Genomic DNA, 21174 nt, shown 5'->3' on the forward strand with positions numbered 1-21174 from the left:
GAGGGTCCTATGAGAGCTTCTTCCAGCCAGTGCAAATGCAAAACTAAGCGAACTGGATGGACTGCTATGTCAACAAGTTGAGCATCGTGCTATGAAAGGAGGATTGATTCATCATGGACCAGGAGACTAGTCTGGAGCAGAGGGATACACTTCCTACACTGAGCATTTTAGAGCAATAGAATAATAGCACACTAGCCTTAGGTTCACTTGGCATGGAGTCCCAACAACATCTTCCTATAAATGGGTATACAGTGCCATGGGCATCGGTTTCTTGTGCAACTTGTTCTGGCATGTAAAGCTTTTAATGTTGGAAAGACTCTGCAACAACATGGAAAGGCAATTATTCAGCAAGCGTTTTTAACTATATTTGTTCCTTGTATAGAAACATAAAAATAGACATGTATGTACAGAGGGCAAATTCAGGATTACACATCGTGTCATCCAATTTTACTCTTTTTCCCAATTTGCCATCCCTTGTTCCCTCTCCAAGCAATATCAGCATTTACCATATTTATTGGTTGCAAATTATTTATTCACCAATGTTTTTGGAGAAAGCTCAGTGTATTGAAGGGCCAAATTAGGAAACTTAAGAGAGAGGATGAGGGTTTTTAGAATGTTAAATTTTTTTCCAGAGATTGATGTTCAGTCTCACAGCTAGGTGAGGAAGTGAAAGTACAAAGTTACGAGGTAATTTAGAAGCAGGCCTTTGGAAAACCAAATAAGAAGTTCAGTAAGTTACCTACATGTCTAGTCCAGCCCTCACTTTTAGGTGGATGAAATGTCCCCATTCCATGGTAAATAGAGCAGGATGCTAACAAAGAGCACCGTTTGATGAGACTCATTCCAGTGGCTAACTGTCTACTTCCTCTTCTTCTTGCTCCACACATACCCTGCACCCTGTTGGCCTGACTGCAAGATGCAATCTACTTGTTCTACCACACGACAGCTAACTGGTGTTGTTTTGGCTGGAAATGATTTAAGTAAAAGAATACACCTCTCACAAAGGAAATGGTACCACTTTGAAAGTGAATGCATGAGCCCTTTGGCAAAAAATATGTATTAGTACTTTAGATCCAGGATTATGTATTTTATCTAATTAATGCAATAGCAAGCGATAAGCAGAGAAATCGGGTGACTAAATGTAGCTCAAAGGTTAAAATACAAGAAAGAAAATTTAAGATCAAAACCTGTTGACCACATCTATTTTACTGTATCTATTTTAACTCTTGACTAAGTAGCAATTGTGTTTTACATAGCAACAACAAAATAGCCTCAAGAAGAAAACAATAGGACACTCACAACAATTAACTAATCAACCCCGATAGCATAAAACTACATTGTTTGTACCTTTTAAGCTTCCCTCCTAACTGTGTAAAATAAAGCTAGAAGAGCAAAAGTAAGAATAGAGTATGGCTTGCCATGTCATGTTTTGATACTTAAATGAATGCTTGGACTGTGTACTGAACCTGTAAACGTGAAAGCACATCAGTAAGAGCCCAATGGATATCTATTAGGCAGAGTTCTCATAAAATCATAGGTAAAACCTCAAGATTGTTTTTTCTTCCAGGATTTACATTTCTTCTATATGTTACTAGTGTTCGTTTTTTTTTCATTATTGAAAAAGAATCCTGTTCTTGAGTAATCTCTTAATCCGTTTCATCATTTCTGTTTATCCCTCACCTTTTCCACCTCCTGTGTATATGGCTTTGTGTGTGTGTGTGTGCGTGTGTGTGTTTAGTCTCTCCCTCACATTGATAACACTTCTGCTGCTTTGTTCATAATCATGTTACATACAATATCTAATCCTTTAATATATTCAGAGGAATAGACTTCAGAGGCAGTTACATGTTTATTTAACTTTCCTCTTTATCTCTGTGTGAATCTAAAGAGCCAATACACTGTGACAGGAGCCAATCTCAAACCCCGGACCAAGTAATAAATATGTACCAAATACAAATAATGAATGAATAATAATTGCTTGCATATGTTAAAAACATGTGTGAAAAGACAATTTGAGAACTCCTGTGTCTCATAAAGAAGAGAGAAACACATTGTTTATTACCAACCCGATGTTGGTTCTTTTCAATCCCCCATCTTTCTGTCCTCCTGTTTCCCTCCTCCCACAATATTGCCCTACTTTTTCCTCTCAGTGTAGTTCATTTTTCCTGCTGGAATGCTTTTGCTAGGTGGCCATACATCCTGACTCTGTGCGCTGTGTGGCGCACTCAGCCATGAGATTCCCATTAGGCCAGATTGTGGTCAGAAAGGACCGAACCTGACTGTGTTTCTTCTCCCCCTCCACAACACTGTGATTGTGTGTGTGTGTGTGTGTGTGTCTGTGGTTGTGAAATTGTGTGAAGGCCTCCCCTAATGCCTCTCTTCTCAAGTCCCAGGTGCAGCACCACCCTAGCCAAGGATGGATGATCAAATCCAAAATAGAAAAATAAAGAACAGCAGTGAAGAAATATAAGCACACCATGATGAGTTTGGTGACGTTATTGATGTAATTATTGCCACTTCCGGCTTCCTCATATTAAAAAACACACCCACCACACACATGTACTCACAAAAGTTCTCAGTGCATGCACGTCATGCAGTGCATGCGAGATGATCGTAATGTTGTGTTCGGAGTAGACAATAGGTAATTACATCCTTGTTTCACATTAAAGGAAATGGACATGTTATTTGCGGAAAGGTCAAGCCTCCATGCCCGGGGACGGGTTGTATAACTGCAGTAATTATTACGTAGCTGCTCAGAAATGAGAGGAAACCTCATGTCAAATGTCTACAGCCAGGATACAAGCCGTTTGAATCCTCATCTACGGGTTTTAGCAAATGCCAGTGTTGAGGAAGTTGAGAAAGGAAATTGATTATACGATTTCTTTACTCATTTCCTCACATTATTCACTTTCTAAAAGTCTTTGCTTGCCGTTCGTATCTTGTTCAGAATGTCTCTGAAAGACTGTATTGAGCAGCATTTCCTCCACTACACATCTCTGCATTTACCATCTACAAAATGGATTTTAGCCTGCTTGGCAGAGGTTGATTCACTCTCACCAATATCTGAAACTAGATGAGGCTCTTTTGCTATTAGTTTCATGTCCTAAGTGCATTGACAGACTGCTTTGTTAAGTTTGCTGCTGTAAACCGCTGTTTCTGTACACTTCATATATTTTTAGTAATACAGTATTTCAACTTTAATCCTTGCATGCTTCTTTGTGAGCAATCAAGAACGTTTCTCCCTTTCCTCCAACACAGAATTGGTGGATTTCCACACAAATCCGACTCTAAATCTTGCAAAAGGCAAAGAAAATCAAAACAATTAATCCAATTGTGCTCAGAGCTGGCACAATTAATTAAGGTGGATGCAAATGGAAATCCTGTTTAGGCACGGCTGTGTTCTTCAAACTATAGGGGATTTGTATGCAATGGGTGCACCCTGAACAGATGCAGCCTAAGCCGTTTCAAAGAAATGGAAGCAATGGATATAGAGCACACAGAATCAGGCTACGGCAACTGATTTCACATAATAGGCACTTCACAGGACACACCTCCTCATCATCCCAGTGAGAGCCTTTTCCAAAATCAATAGTTGGCTGAATATTCACTTCTTCATAGTTTCACACACGTGAAAACAAATATTTATCCTTTTCTGTGCAGCAGATACGGACACAAGTACACACATAGGCACATACATAGACACCAATAGTAGTGTCTAGGATGTGGTAAAGGTGTGTTTGAGACACAACACAACTCTAAAATTCATCCTGAATTTCATAACGGCTTCTCTGAAGCCCCTATAAATATTTTAAGTTGTTCCCCAATCTCTAACAGCCCTCTGAGGAAATGATGAGATCCATGAAAAGATATAGGGAAAAGCACTGAGGCGCACAGGGGGGAACTCGGTAGTAGTTGATAAACAGAGCCAACGTTCTTGGATAAATACATAGTTTACGCCCCAAAAGTGAACTCTGTTGGAGAGGGTCATTACGGTACCCATTTGTCTTCTGAAGCAAACCTCTTCTGGGTTAGGAGAACCAGAGTTGACAGTTTATGGGGCGAGAAGTCAAATAAAACAAATTGCCTCAGCTTTGGATACAAGCGAATTCTCTGTGCCCAGCAGCAAAACAAATGGGATGGCAAGGAGAAGGTTTCTCTCCTTATAGGTTTATAATTCACTTGCTCATGCTAGAAATGACAATAGGCACAACGAATGGCATTTACAGTATATCAGTCAGATGAGTGTGAAATGAGAAATGCCCTCACTGTGGGACCCTTGACCCTCTTGGTTAGTTATCCCAGACATAAAAGGACCGAGGAACACACAAGGTGGCATGTAATGCAAATCAAACGATTATTCATTTCCTACTTGTCAGTTTATTGCCAGTAAATAAGGATGTAAGTGTTCACTGCTGTCAGCTGGAAGTCTTTGTTTTCACGAGAGGATTCAAATTCACCAGCGTCATGCTTTGATGTGCAGTTTGGGTATTTAGGTAGGAATCAACAGTCTAAACCTATAAAGAAAGAAACCTTTTCCTTGAAATAATTTGACTTTGAGCGAACATTGCGTATCGTTACTTTCGACTTCATCAGTCGGGATGAAAGGAACACAAGGGAAAGAAACTTCAATTGTTCATATTGTTGTTGTTTTTAGCAAAATGTCTAATTATTTTACGAATATGTTAACACAAAGAAACATGTCTCTTTATCTTGATAAAAAACAACAGTATTTACAGAATAACAGCTTTATTGTTAACACCTTTCACTGTAGAGGGACAAAAGAAACATCTTTATCATCCTGCCAATGACTCGTGACCGTTAAACCTGCTGAAAAACTCTGACATGGCAAACTTCAGGATGTGTTAAAATACTAAATAATCCCTCAAATGATCATGACTGTGACACATGCGACAATAAACACAACAAAAATGGCAGCTTGAATGAATTTACTGTTAATGAATGTGATCCAATACAACTTAAGGGGTAAAACACTGCCAAAGTATACACGCATTTTTCCGTGATTCTGGTAAGCGTTACATGCTGACTTGGTCAGGCATATATGGGCTAGGAGAAAACCGTGTTACTTTCATACCGTGTTTCTTTCATACCTTGTTACTTTCACACTGGCTTTTCCCTACATCATACACAAAAAATAACATGAAATTATTAAACCCTCAAGTGCAATACCTGGCTTCCAGTTTGAAGTCTGTAAGTCTCTCATTTGTCTCTTCTTTCACTCATAGAGTTTCTGTTTCAGCTGTCTTCTTTGACTCATCCTTAAACCATTTTTGTGCTCCCTGTCTGCTAGCAAAGTAATTCTTCTGCATGGGCGTATTTTCTCTGTCAGACACTGTCTGCTGTATGACTGACAGGTTCATTACCCTATCCCCATTACGATATTGCCTAATCAATCTATTGATTGTATTCTGCTCAAGGCAGAAAAGGCAATCTTTTGCATGAAAATGACCAAGCCTGTGGAGGAAGAATTCCAAGGAGAGACAAGAGAGAAGGCGATTGTTAGGGTGCAATTGGCGGCTTAGCAGAGTAATGACGTTTACTGGCGAACTGATCAATATTTATGTCAAGATGAGCTCTGTGTAACTGTTCCTCACCGTCTAATCCAAACTGGCACTACAGTACATGGCCGAGATTGGCATAATAGTGGTATTACAAAATGGATGGACTATCTATAGAGACACTATATATGAAGGGGAAGGTATGAGAAATGCAAAAAAAAAAAGAGACAGAAAATCCCTGAAGACCTTCAGAGCCTTTCTCTCAGTCCTCGAGTACCCGGCCAGTGAACAGCACTAATATTGAACTACGGGATCAAAAAGGAGAAGTTCAACAAGAAAATGACAGCCGCCCACGGGTGCTGCAATGCCCCGCACTCCACTGTGAGGTAATTCACACCTTTGAAGTCAGCTCACTCACTCCCCGCTGAGGTTGCCGCACGGCTATCAACCGAGTATTGGGAGAGTGAGTTCCCAACATTATGATCACAATCATTAGGACTGCGATGAAGTTGTTATTGCCATCATAAAAATAATACTGTCCATCAGAAGACAATCAGAATCACGACATGTGGCCAGAAGTGGACCGGCAGGACGACGCCGGCTGTGTTAGTAAGGGGGTGGAGTTATATTCATCCGAGTTAGCTTGACTTTTTGGACTTTGTAAAGTAAAAATATCTCATTTTGCTGGTGTGTACAGTATGATGCAAAGGGAACATTTCTCCTTAGATTGCAATGCTGTTTTTCTTTATTATTTCATACTACTGTAGGTGTAAAAGGATTTTAAAAAATGCTTGTAGTGTGCGAATTTTAGTCTGCAGCCTTCAGAAAATATAAGAGCTGGACTACAAGCCATATAGTGTGTCCTACAGTAAAAGTTGTAACATGAACAGATACAGTATAAAGAATGGAGGCATGGCAAGCTACTGTGAGGATTAACCTGATTTATGAATGGATAATTGAAGAGGAAAACTGTTCAAATTACACAGTAATATTTGTTTAATAATCATTTATGTTACTAATTTAATAATGAGCTTGCAAATAGAAACAATCTACCGTAGTGCAATTTGCACAATAACACCCTGAAATGAGATAAATGTAACTAAATCAAGATGTGAAAGTATTGTTAATCAATGTAAAAACTAAAGGTCAAATTCTACACTTGGCACTGAAAACAACCTTGGCACTGAAAATGGAGCTTACAAACTATTCCCTTTGGGATGTAATATTGTGCTTAGGATTTTATTTAATTATTAATTGCTTTGATTACCCAACCACTAATGGTAGCTTTTTATCTTCAGTAACCCCTCAAAATCGAAGAAAAAAAAAGAAGATATACAGTTTAAGAAATAGAGTAAACAAACCGATGTGATTCCTGTAATCTGGTAAATGTTGACTACATGTATGAACAACAAACATTAGAGGCTATGCTCTAATCTGTTATGTTCTGACATGTAGTTACAATGTACATTCTAACTAGTCATGAATAAATATATTGCTTTAGATTTATGAATTGTTAGAATTAAGAAATTATAGAAAGTCTGTTTTATCTTGATGGCTCTTGGTGAATAATAATTAGAGCTGTAATGACCCTACTGTTACAGCTAGGTAATGAGAAGTACTCTAATGTACATCGCCCACTTTCTAAGGTAAACTGAAGAAATCCCTTACTAGCTTCTTTAAAAGGTGCAATGTGTAAGATCTGGCTACACTGGTCAGATTAAACGCAGCATGCTGTGACCAAAGGCGCTGGGATTTGCGCTGAACACGATTCGCTACAGCTAACTTCTGACTGAAGGTCCGTCTCCCAGAGCCGCCGCCGGCCAATTAATTAAGATTTAACCTAATAGAGAAACAATAAAAACAAACACGGACCCTCTACCTTCTACTTCTTCGTCCTCTCATGTTGGACTGAAGACAAACTGGATGCTGGATTTCTGAAGAGATGTTCAAGACTTGTAGCTGTGTTCTCAACAAAAGCAACATTTACTTTAATGCTTACAAGCACTTAGGCACACTTCCAAACCTTTACATTCAGTGCTGGATATATTCAGCACCACATCGCTAATAATCTGAGGTCAGCATCTCAGCCTTTTATGTGGATTTTCCAGAATGTGTTTAAAGAAGCGGTTTAAAGAGAAAGCTTTGAACTCTGTTCCTTGTTCAGTGTTTTTGAAGATTCATAGAAATCTGGGAAACATTGTGAATGACCTTTAAGAGATAATTTAGGTTTGGTGCCGTTTGTCCCATGAAATAAAACTGATTATAATTTGTGTGACTGTTCCGTGACTGTCTAGGATGAAAACAAATTGAACAGAAAATAAGATGACAGCTTAGCTGCATTTTTTTTTCTTGCCATAGATCCTCAATTTGTTGGAAAATGTTATGAATAATTTGACGACTTGACTGGGAAAGTGAACAGAGACACATGGAGAAAATAGAGAACGAAATTGTGAGACAGACAGACATCTTAGGGCGGCAAAGAGCTAATGAGACTTGAATAAAGAAGAGTGTACTGAAAAAGTATAGCCTACGCCGCACTCCCACGTCAAGTCGAGGACAATTACAGTGTGCACCCGTGTCAGCTATCAAACGCCACTTCCTTTCATTTTTCTTAATTACTGGGCAAATATTCTCTCCTCTTCTGCTTCATTAGATACTTTGTTGAGCATTGAGTGATGTCAAAGAGATGATGGAGGGACAGAGCAGTGAAGCGAGAGGGGGAAAATGATATCACCGAGAGCCCTTGTCTTTCGTCAGAGATTAGGCCCCTTAAGGCCTTCAGAGTGCCGCCACACTCTATAACTCAACCAACAACTCTGACAACCAAATGACTATAGATTATGGTTTTGATGGGTGACCAACTCCTGTCTGGCAAGTTAAAGGGATGCTGGGGCATTATGAATTTTAGTGGGTTATCTCTCCTCACCAGGCGCCTCTCTCGTTGTGGGGAAAAATGTCTTTATGTTGGTACTTAGCCATTGTTTCAGATGAGGAATGTGCAAACAAGCTAGATATAACGCAAATGCAGACACCCCACACTAAACGCATACAAGCAAACACACACACGCACAATGAACATTGCCTTGTGAGTATTATTCAAAATGTCTATTGTGTCCCATTAGGAAACAAAAGATATGGTCAGCAATCAACTGGACTTGTATTAAAAAAAATAAATCCATCAGGAGGGAAAATAACTGTTTTAGTTCATCAGTGCCACTTGTCTACAAATACATAGCTTATCTTTCCAGAAAACTCACAGGGGTTCTGATTTTCTCCAATTTAGAATAATTGTGTTAAGTGGGCCACCCCTGGACTCCGTTCCCTTATATGTGCCTCTCTTCCTCCCTCTCTTCCTCACTGTCTTGAAGGCTTTCTTTGTCTGGCGCTTCTCTCTCTTTCCTCCCCCTGTCTCTTTCCCCCCATTTTCTCTTTCCCCCCCTTTTCTCTTTCTTCCCCCTGTCTCTTTCCCCCCCTTGTCTCTTTCCCCCCCTTGTCTCTTTCTTCCCCCTGTCTCTTTCCCCCCCTTGTCTCTTTCCTCCCCCTGTCTCTTTCTTCCCACTGTCTCTTTCTTCCCACTGTCTCTTTCTTCCCACTGTCTCTTTCCCCCCCTTGTCTCTTTCTTCCCCCTGTCTCTTTCCCCCCCTTGTCTCTTTCTTCCCACTGTCTCTTTCCCCCCCCTGTCTCTTTCTTCCCACTGTCTCTTTCCCCCCCTTGTCTCTTTCTTCCCCCTTGTCTCTTTCTCTCTCTCCAGTGCCCTCCCAAACAGTGCAGCGAAATTGTTATTCCCAAGTCATTATCTTATTTGTGCGTCTCCACTCAGCTGTAAATCCTCTAGGTATGCCTCTCTATTCTCTATTAACTCGACTGCAGTCAAGCTTCAGCTGCCAATCACAAAACACTGCTGAAGGAGAAAAGAGCAATAGAGACAAAGACATGGAGAGAAGAAGAAAAAAAGAAAGAGAGAGAGACACAGGGACACAAAAATGTGGTCAATACAGTGAGGATAAGTTTGCAGCTACAGGAATAAGATGTGGAAAAACAGACAGAATAAGAGATACAGAGAAGAGAAAGAATCTTTCAGGGCTAATCGGGGCTATAGGGCCAAGCGAGAATCCAAATGAGGGGTCAGGGACTCAAGGTTGCTGCTATGGAAATAACTGGAAAGAAAGATAACTTCATTCCTTTTTGTTTTCCATATTTATGTGGTAGATAAGACTCAGCATGCTAGAAATGCATAGAATAGTCTATACTAATTGCAGCCTGGGTAAACACACACATTATGTAGCATATCGACCAGTACAGTCTAATTTAATCCAACAGCAGTGTTTGTGCATTACAGAGCTCCTACTATTTTACACCCTCAGAAACAAACGTATCCTCTAAATATTCTCCCAAAAACAGCATATATGCTTCACAAAGTAATATTTTGTGTTAAAATGCATTGCTTATTGTAAAAGAGACAATTATGGCTCAATGACAACAGAACGACGAGAATATTCGAAAAACTTTTTCGAGCTATTTCTTCATTTGAAGATGTAACTAGCTAAACTGGCGAGGCAACATTTCTGCAGGCTCCTCAGAAGTGTTGTGGAAGCCAAACTCTGAGAATATCTGCCCTCACTGCCAACAGGATTACTAAATTTAGGCAACCGATTAGCAACGTTGAGAGAGGAGGATTTTTCAGAACTAATGACCTACATAGAAGCAGAGCACATTGTCCAATTGGAGAAAAGTGTCACCTTACCAATTAGGAATTCACTTCGTACGTTGTTTTAGTTTGATATGCTTCCGGACAAACTGATAATAGAGATGCAAAAAACCTAACTCACAGTGGAGTCATATATTCCAGTCCATGTAATGTAACAATTCTGCAAATCAAATGTAAATGAGTGTTTCTTTGTGGAACAAAATATGTGGCTCCAAAGCCACGCTGTGGGTTCCACTGCATTTAAAGTCTGTATATAAAACATGATGCGCACCCGTGTGCTGCCTTAAATCAGTTTTTAAAAGTACCTCATTAAATGCTGCTACAGCATGCTAAACAATGCAGACTAAATGACTGCACTAACTGTACACTTGAACGATTAATTCTTACTTTTTGCTATCTCTGGTAATTTGTACAACTGTAATGGGCTTCCCACACGTCTCTGTAAAAGCTCTCAGGCAGCTACAGCTACTTCAGGACTCTGCTGCTTTAGTTTTAACAAAGACAGCTGATCACCTCAAACCTTGTTTCAAGGACTAAAAAGCATCTCTGACCTTTTACCTTGTCCTACTTCACTTCTCAGGCCTTACTTGTTTCCAAATTTGATTCCAATCACGATGAAGCTGCTTTCGAGAGCAAAAATTATTGCTTTTGAATCACGGCTATAATGTATGTTTGTTGTCAGTGTTTTTAATCAAATATGAGATATGAAGTATGTTGTTTTCTCTATGATTTATTTATCTCTTTTCCAGCCTCTTCATTCTGTTGTTTTTGTCTTAGTACCTTATTTAAAGCACACAGAATTACTATGTATGGTATTGTGTTAAACAATACAAACTAAGTTGCAATGACTTGAACATTTATTAATATATTTGCACAGTAAAAATCTACATTTGGTTTGTAGCTCTATTGACAGATTATTATTATTTGTTTTGCTCCATCTTAATATGCCATGACATTTATTGCCTTTTGCTTGAGTTGAAGTTTGGCTGCATGCAATGTTAAAGGTTGTTTTATTGGATGCACACAGTATATGACACTTATAGCAGGTCAGTACTGTACACCAGTATTGCTTTCAAATCATAAGCTTGTTGGATTCATTATTGCAGTCAAAGTTTGCTTTCTGTATTAAATAATGAGAGGGATTGGCTGGGATGAAAATGAGAGGAATTCAAAAATAACACACGCTCTGGCGGCCTACCGTGGCCCAAACAGTGGGGACAAAATGACCCATGTAAGTCGTAAGGGTGGTTGCTGATATGGCCCCCAATTGAAGCCCACTTTGGCCCCATTAGCAATCCACACTGGCAGACCACATGGAGCACATGTTAGCTGTCCAAACTGAGCCCAAATTCCAGCCCCTCGAAGTCACTAACCTCACTGTGGCCAGTATTGACTGTGATGTACAGTAAGTGTTCTTTCAGTTTTAACCTTTCCAAATAAACACAGTGGACATTGAAATACACACTGATGTGGGTATGCTGACCGTACAAACATTGAGGACACGGGTCTGAGCATCCATAACACACACACACACACACACATTCATTGTCACATCTCTCCCTTTCGTCTGTCTGAAGCGACACAGTGAGTCCGGTCCGAACTGCACTTGTTGTTTGTTCTCCCCTTCTATCTCAGATTGGTAAACACAACTTGTGTCTGTGCTCTGAATGGGAATCAGCCAGGGTGCCTGCTCAGCCCTGTCTGCTTGGATTAATCCTTAACAGGTCAAGGTCAGACACATTACAACAATACCAGCCCGGTAATAAGCACGTCTGAAGATTTTGCGAGCTCTAATTTAATTCCTAGAGCGTTATGTGAAGCAGTGGAGGGACACAAAAGGGATAAGAGAGAGGGTGAGAGGACGAGAGCGAGAGACCAAGAGGGAAAGACAAGGGGTGAAACAACTCAGTGGTTGAATTAATGGCAGGACCTCGTCGCCGCACCGCTAACAGTTTTCTTCACTAAACCCCCTCCACATCTGAATGTGGCAATCAGCTTCATTGGAGAATTAACAGGAGCATTAGAGTGGAGGACACAAGCAATCAGTGTCCTCTAAGTTTGCCGTGCCGCATTGCCAAAATAAAGTATTACGGCTCGTCTGATCCTACTTCAGAGAAGACACATTTCACAGTCGGCAAAGATGCAAACAGTGGGAGCAAAGCTTCAAGGAAAAGAAAAAAAAATGAAACAGAGCATGATGTTGATTTAACACAAGGAGACAAGACCATGCATTTGCTGTTAGTCTTATGGGACATGTGCTCTGCCTTGTTCCTTGTTGTTCCTATGAATGGTAATGGCCTTATAGATCCTGCTAGGCCAGGGTTGTTAGCAGAGATCGCTGCTGGAAATTGATTGGTTTCTGGCATCAAAGAGAAATGTGTCCTGTATTCTTATTCAAATGAGAAATTATCTATTCACAGATGAGCGACACATACCCTTCACCCCAAATTGTAAAGCCCATAACGTTCAATGAAAATACTTCAAATTAAACTTTCAGATCCACGCTATGATGTAATATAAGGTGTCAATTCTGAGTGATTTGCTTAAGAGTCGATAAAGACACCTGCAAAATAAAATAATTGATCGTTTCCAAACAGTAGTGAGCTGCAGACAGTGAGGCCCTGAAGGTCTGTGGGTTCACCTTCCTATCCAAGACTGCAAGTTACTTGCTGCCATTGACCTCACATGGGGCACATCACACACAAATAAATTTGTGTCATACTAATCATGTAAAGCCGACATAATCCCTGTGATCAATTAATGTTGATTAGAAGATATACGGTAATTGATGACTCCTCAGGTAAAATCTGTTAAACACCATTAGAGTGTCTAATACTTGTCCTCACTTCATGCTTGCAGATTTTCACCTATACCCTAGGTCATTTCTTTACTGATGATATGAAACAAGTCTGTATAACCAAAATAGCCTAAGAATGTCATATCACCTTGTTTTTGCAGCTTTAAGGGTTTTGCTTAATGTAGGCATATCTATTAAATGTCCATAGAGGGCACCAGTACATATAAAGTATGTGTGTAGCCCAACTTCAAATAGGATGTGTGCTTCTAATGATGAATGAAAGATATTTTGTCAAATTTTACGAAAAAGTAATGATAACTCACAGTGTGACAAAGAAAGAACTGCAAAAGTGTGTATATATTAGACACAATGGCACAATAAAAAGAAGTGAGGTCTGAAGCCACAATCTATTGAAAATCACCATCATCATATCTGAATGACAAATCTGTGCCCGAAGCAATTTTATTACGTTTTTTGATTGGCTGTTAATATGGTAAAGGTGTTATCAAGTATAGGCAAATAATTAGTTTTGCTTAATGTCAGGTAAGGAGTGGCTTCATGTTTAAACTAAATCAACATAATTTGTTTGTCGGAAACAGGAAGCAAACCCCATCTCTGTTGACGAAGTCAGGAACTTTGTCCATTCATTTTCAGCAGGATAACAATGCTACTACCACCAATGCTAACGAGCGCATTTCATATGAACAAACAAGCAAAACAGACTTTTTCGGGGGCCAGAAGAATAATTTTCCACACATCTACAAAAGGCTTGCTATTAGAAAAAACTCAAACACGTGCCATTTAAAGCATTTCAATGATCAGTGCTGTTGTTGTTTTTTTTCAATGAGGTCAGTCTCTAATGGCGATGCATCGAACTGTACTTCAGTCGTGCAAATCACTTAGCATGTGTGTTTAATGTGTGTGAAAATGCAGCTAATTGAAGAGAAAAAAAGAACAACACACCAAGAAACAATCAATAGATCCTTAAGGGGTAATGATGTGTCTGAACACAGCAGCTAGCTGACCGTTTCGTTTTAAGACCACACATGCACAACAGTACCGCACATTTATCATACAGCAATGGGAGGTCAAAGACCCTGGGAGAAAACAGCATTGTAGATTACACACACACACACACACACACACACACTTGATACATGCTGCATCTTAAACACACACACACACACACATATGCAGGCCTGAAAACACACGCACGCATGTACACGTTCCTCTTTGTGCTCATACACAGACACAAACACACCTATGAGGCTGTGCTACCGCAGAAAAAAACAAATGGTTGCAGCTGCTAGCCATTTAATGGCACCCTGTTGGGGTACTATGACAGTAATAGCCCTCCGAGCAGCAGTAAGATATTATGACTGGTCACACAATACTCTCAGCAGAGGAATATTCCTGCAACCAGAGCCTGACACGAGGTGAACATTTGGAGGAGTGTTTGCATTATTAAAGAGGTATAGCTCTACTTGGGATAATAAATGGACTCATCTTTTCATATGCTAAATTAACAGTGGATACCCTGACTCCAAGGAGTTGCTCTGTGTTTCATCATACATGATCAATGCTCATATTTCTCTAAGGAATAGCACTGGAAGTTGAACTAGCACTAACAATACTACCAGTATGACTTAAGTTATTGATAGCACGTCTCACAATCACTCTCGGCATGGAGTAAGCATTTGTCATTTGACAATGAATGATATCACCATTACATTGTTTTCACACCTATCCCACGTTATCGCCACTGAGATGGAAGCGATGAAATGGAAATTATCTCCTGGGGCTTGCAATCGCTAATGACATAGCACACATCGCGGTGTTCATGTTCACACTGAATGAACAAATTAAGTTATATACTATTGAGTTCAAGTTGTAGGATAGGCTGAGTTTTGTTCAACCTACAAAATGACACTAAATTAGGGTTTAGGTTTGCTGAGCTGATGCAAGCCAAATAATCTACTGTATGTTTATTTACCTTATAGACATCTGGATGAAATATTTGGAACTTGAATATTTGGCACTTACATGTCAGAAACTGTCAAATATAGCAGCTTCTGACTTGAATATGGCATCAGAGATGTAAAACTAAATTAATCATGTCATCTTAAAGTCGTGTTACTCTACAGTGTGCTTGTATTTAGAATTTTTTTGAAAGAACTGCATTTTGTTCATTTTATATCGTCTTTCTTTTTTTCACATCTGCCATAAAAAATGTGGATGATTATTTAATGGTTTCAACAAAGAATACAAATTATATTGAATGAGTAACAATGAGTGCAAATCTGTGTTATGTTCCCGATTGCCAGTATCATTCATGCAAATGTTTAGACATTTTCTAAAGCAAAGCATAGCTGCAGAGGTTTTAACAGCTTGCAACTATACAAGCTACTATCCCCTTATTCCCTTTCCCCCTGACGAGCAAAGCTATATTTTTAACTTCTAAAATGGATGTTTTTTTTCTTTTTTTGTTGCATGCACAGAAACTGATCCCTTTACATAAATCCGTTTTGAGAGTGCATTCAGCACTTACACCTTGTGAAAAGTGCCGGCAGCTTGAGTAATAGCTCGGCACATCTTTCTTATGACACAGAAGAGGCGTTATAAAAGCTACTTGATAGGTATGGTAATTGCTGCCAGCCCAAATACTTGAAGACGTCAGCCTTGATTCTTTAGGAGGTGTAGAGATAAATAAGCCTCTTTTAATGAGAATCGAACTCACGCTGAGCTTATACACTCATGCTCACGCAACGCAACTTATCCCCTGTAGGGATTACACCTTGTGTAGTTCTGCACCGCCATTCACCTCCAGATGTGTCTGTGATGTGAGTGACGGAGGTTATGTTGCTCATGTGACACACCACACTGGGATTGATTACTTAAGCCTGACCTGATTGCCTAACACATTAGACCCAAATGACCCCAGGGTGTTCAGATGTGTGTGTGTGCGTGCGTGCGTGCGTGCGTGCGTGTGTGTGTCTTCATTTAATAAGATATAATATCAGAATGTCACTCATATGCTGTTGTTTTGTGTTTTTTTTCTCAAACAACAGGGCATAAATGATTGTAATCAATACTTTTATATAATGACTTTATTTTTTATCTTGAAATATCTCATATTATAAAGTCATATCTTCATTCTTAATCTCATTTATTTCTCATCATCACTTGTCCATCTCTTTAGCTTTATTTCTCAACTCTTGGAAGAGGACATAATAACCATTTCAATTTGATGAATAGCAGTTAGAATCATTGACTAAAACCACTGCCGAGGAAATATTAAACGACCACCAGTTCCAGAGGGTTCAGAGGGACAACAGACTCACTGAGAAGACCCATAAGACTGTCGGCTGCCTGATGATGACTGACAACTACAAATCAAAAATGTACACAAGATTGCACTAACGGGTGCTGTAATAAACAAACACGCACACTGACAGCACATTCAGTCAATATGCTCATTTTCCAGATTTTCCGCTTCTTCAGACACTTCCTCACTGCTGCCATTTACAAGTCAGATAATCAAAGATGCCCCGGGCAGACTGGGATGAAGAGAAGACAGAAGAGCACATAATGTTGAGGGAAATAAGGAGATGGAGGGCATTTCATCCAGATTTGGAGAGAAAGTGAGCTGAATAACACAGCAAGTGTCATTTACGAAAAGACAAACAACGGGAGAGGTGGAGACGGTCAGAAGAGAAAAAAAAAGACACAAGTGTGAGAAGGAGGAAGGGCCACAGGCATTGGCTGAGTTTGTGTCTCATCCTTTACCCCGATGTCACAGGACTCAATCAGATGCTCCTCATTCTTGACCATGCATTAGCTCAGCAAGCAGGAACCTTGTTTCACTCCCTCAATTAAATGCCCACCCGCACATAATTAATGACTGTTTTGTCCACAGATCAATGAAGGGCCTGTTCATTAAAAGTCCCTTTGCTTCCTCAAAGATCCCCTTTGCATGGTTCAGTACTGCGGAGGAGGTGGCAGAGCCTGGCAGAATTCCCCTTCCGGTTTCATGTCTGTGGCTTTTCTTTTTCTTTTTTTCTTCTTTTTATTTCAGCTGGTGCAAGATTAAGAGGGAAGTCAAAGAGAGACTGAAAGCATGCAGAATGTGAGCAAACCTTTTCAAACAGAGAGAACAGACTTCAGGGAGCTGATTAGTTAGCATGTAAGAATCACGGTAGTGTGGCTATTTATCTTGTAGAGGCACATAATTACATTCTAGTAATAAGAGAGGAAACAACATTGCAAGACAAGCTAAAAATAATGACTGGTTATTGAAGGATCAACAGTCAGGACCTAACCTAATTCTTGTATATATATGTATGGTTGAAGAAAAACTGTAGCACTAGTTTGAAGGGCAACTTCTTCATATCTCTGCCGTACATACATAGCCCTTCAGTCAGTAACAATCAACCCTACAGTCTACAATCACTGTCAGTGCTTACAGATGCAAAAAAAACTAAATCCCTGTCTGTTGCTTCTTAAAAGATAAAAGATCAATGAACGCAACAGGAGCTGCATGGAGCACGCCTGACTGCCAGCCACCTGCCATAGCTAACACACTGAATGATTAGACCAGCGGTTGCTTCAATCTCGAGGATACACACGCAAACAAACACACACACACACACACACAGTTTGGCCAATGCAATGATAAGTGTCCACTATGATGTTGTCTCTCACCTCCCATCTGCTATGAAATCACAGCATCTCTGGAGATGGATAACAGGGTTTGAACAAACAGCAGCCTCATACTGGGTTGTGTTTTTATTGTGTTTATATGTTTAGCCATCTGAAGCAGTATCTTTGAATTGCAGTACAAATTCATCTCGTCCTTTTGCACCATTGTAGCCAGAAAAAGGTTTCAACATTGATCTAAACTGCGGTAACCATGTTACTTCTATAGTTCGGCTTTTATAACGTTATCTGAGTTTAATTTCTGGCCACTATGGCAATGGCCAGCCAGCCTGCACAAAGGACATATGACAGAAGGTATGTATATGCTGTTTCCCTATGTTGTTGTTTTTTTCCATTGTGACCTTTATATTATGATTTTTTTCTTGTGCGGTATGTGATATTTGTAACATTTTACATCTTTTAATTCATTTTTAACCCCTCCCCACTAAGCCAGTTCTCTGTTAAAAACGAAATACTCTCAAGAGACCTAAATAAATAATAAGTAATACGTACTCTTATCATATTGTATGCAATGACATTTTTGTGCTTTTTGGAACCGTTGACTGTGACAGTTTTGTACAGTTGATGTTTGTCTGGACATTCCATCAAATGTGATTATAATCTGCTCTCTAGTGTTTGAGACATCATACGAACTAATGACAGGCAGACGAACAGAGCTCGTAACATACACTCCTTGGCAGAGGTAATGGAAGAAGACGTTGAATGGCAACCGTTTTTCATAAGACACTCTGTTCCTTAAATATTTCCTTCGTCTGTTTGTATGCAAGGACCCAATTTTTCAGAGCCAATTTAGAATCATTCCACCCTTGGTCAGTCTTGCTGTAGATGGGTTCCCTTGTGTAACATCTGGCGGTCTCTAGGCAGTGTGCATCCCTCTATTCACTCCCTTGCTCATAAGCTGGTGTAAAATTGCCCCTTTGAATCTTCTCCACAGCGGATTCCTCATTTAGTGAGGCAGCTGTTCCCTGCACACAGTCAGAATCTTCCTTTATTTTGTGTGATGTACTAAACACGGCCACATAAGTTCTCTCTGTCCGTTTCTTTTGACTGATGAATGTGGCAGAACAGCTCTGAAATCCCCGGCTCCCAACGCTATGATGTGTGCCAGTCCCCTGGATTATGAGACATATGGAGGCATGTGAGTACACAAGCATGAGCAAATGAACTCAGAAAGTCTAACACAGTCAGTTGCAGATACAGCATACACACTGTAAACACTCGGATGGGAGAAACCAATATAGATGGACACACTGTAAATATTCACATAGGTTTTTAAAGCTTGCACATTACACATTTTACTGAACTAAACTATGCGAATTTGAGATTTTGGAAAAGCCTCCGAAAGCCTCCAACTCAGACATGTAGACTTAACAGTCATATTTTCATTTGAAGAAGTTAATCCAAATCTTTGCTTGTTAAACCTCTGGGGCTGGAGCAACATAGTCTAAAGAGCATTATCCATCTCCCATCATTTCAGTGCTCCAAGGTAGAACTGTTCCTATGGGCTAAATTTGTACACAGTGCAATGGTAAAAGTACGACGGATTAAAGTAGAAAGGTAGAATGTGAAACAATATCTAATTTTACAGTAGACCAAGAACAGAATTATTGTACACAAGAAGACTGCAACTGGAGCATAACAACCATATCTGAAAGAACAGTGAGGTTGGGAGAAAATAACAATGTTTAGGCCTTGTTTGTTTATGCATTATTGATAATACTGCAGTTGTTAAAAATGGACAAAAATAAATATAGCCTAAGAGTGCGAGAGAGAAAGAGAGACTACAATACAACAGCATCCCTGGCCACATGGTATGATCAACTGCCGACTGTTATCTAGCCTGTGAACCGGATCATAAAGGTCGCTGTTGTTGGTGTAATGGTCAAAGCATTAGTCTGTGTGTGTGTGTGTGTGTGTGTGTGTGAGTGAGAGTGAAGGGCCGTGTGTTGAATGTACCACTCTGCGTGTGCAGTAGGTCTAGTTTTGATCAGTGCAGAAGGATTTAAAGCTAGTAATACCTTATCCTGGCTTGGTACCAGTGACATACTTTTCACTCGTCTACCTCTTTGAACTACACATCCTCTGTGGGGTGAAAAAAAATGAAACAAATCAAATGTAACATCCTCTGTTTGTATTTGTTGTGCTACAGCTTTGAAGTCTACTGTAGCTGTTGTTTTTTCAATGATTTTAATGCTGTTGCTGAACCTTGTACAAACATGTGAAATGGATGAATCTCATTTGTTTAACAAAACTGTGAAAACACCAATTTGTTGCGCGAGTTGCCTGTAACTTCACTGTATCGACAAGACTCCAGGAAGATACCCAGGAAAGAAATAGTCCATCATGTTACTTCCACAACTTATTGTTGTTATTAATACACTTGACACAACTTAGGAAAAATTGAGCTAAACCTAAATTGAGCTAACAATCACCTGTCTATGCTTCATATTAACAGACAGATATGTGAGTGGTATAGATGTCGTACTATCCCTGGACAAGAAAGTGAATAAACATATTTGAAGAATGTAAAACTATTCCTTTAAGAGGATGTAAAACCCCTTAGTAATTTTCTTACAGTTTAGATACAGTTACTAAAACAGTTGATACTACCTCCTCATTCTGTACCAGCAGATTAGCGACACCTGGCTAAAATAGGGACGTTTTAATCACTTCAAGGGCCGATGCGTCCCAGCAGCAGCAGCGGTCTTGTGCCCTGTCGATGTGTCCTTGATTCTGACACTGAACCCTTACTGCACCTGCTCACTCATCACTCTCCATGGTAGCATCAGTCTAAAATGTTAATGTGTATGTCAAGTGTAAGTATCAAATGCTTCAGGTTGTAGTAAATGAGGACTGTGCTGTTAAATGTTCCCAGCGATAAGATATTGCTGCCTTAAGAAGCCTGAATTGGACGTAAAATATATACATCATAAACAGAAAGAAATATGTATTTAAGCTAATTAGTACAATTACTAATAACAATACTCATTAAGAAGTACACATGTAATGAACAGCTCTGTTTGAAAATCTGGTCTATGCGGGAAAACAACAAATTTGGCATTGTTGTCACCTAATTCTGGGATACACCAATAGTACAAACAAAAATAATTTTCATTGTGATGTGTGCCAACCTTCAACATCTTAATCAAATGCAGAGGATATTACCATAATGAGTTAAGAATCAAGTTTAGAGAGCATGGTTTGCCCATGAAGCCGGGACAAATTCCTGCAGGACATCTACTGGCTATGGGACACTGCACACACACACACACACACACACACACACACACACACACACACACACAATGACAGCGGTAGCAAAACATCTCCCCCGGATGTATCAGATTATACCATGCAGTACATTCAATTACATCTTATGGCAGATGGTGTAAACAAAATCAAACACACATAATCTTGAAGATTGGATCTTTCGGTTA

General features: G+C 39.7%; 1 protein-coding gene across 1 annotated transcript in view; it reads right to left on the minus strand.

Moving 5' to 3' along the window:
* Positions 1–21174, minus strand: part of cdh22 (cadherin 22) — a 154312-nt gene that overhangs the window by 92665 nt on the left and 40473 nt on the right. The gene's annotated exons all lie outside the window — the stretch shown is intronic.

This window comes from Anarrhichthys ocellatus, unplaced genomic scaffold, assembly GCF_004355925.1.
Source record: "Anarrhichthys ocellatus isolate YVR2014 unplaced genomic scaffold, GSC_Weel_1.0 scaffold1, whole genome shotgun sequence".
NCBI lineage: Eukaryota > Metazoa > Chordata > Actinopteri > Perciformes > Anarhichadidae > Anarrhichthys > Anarrhichthys ocellatus.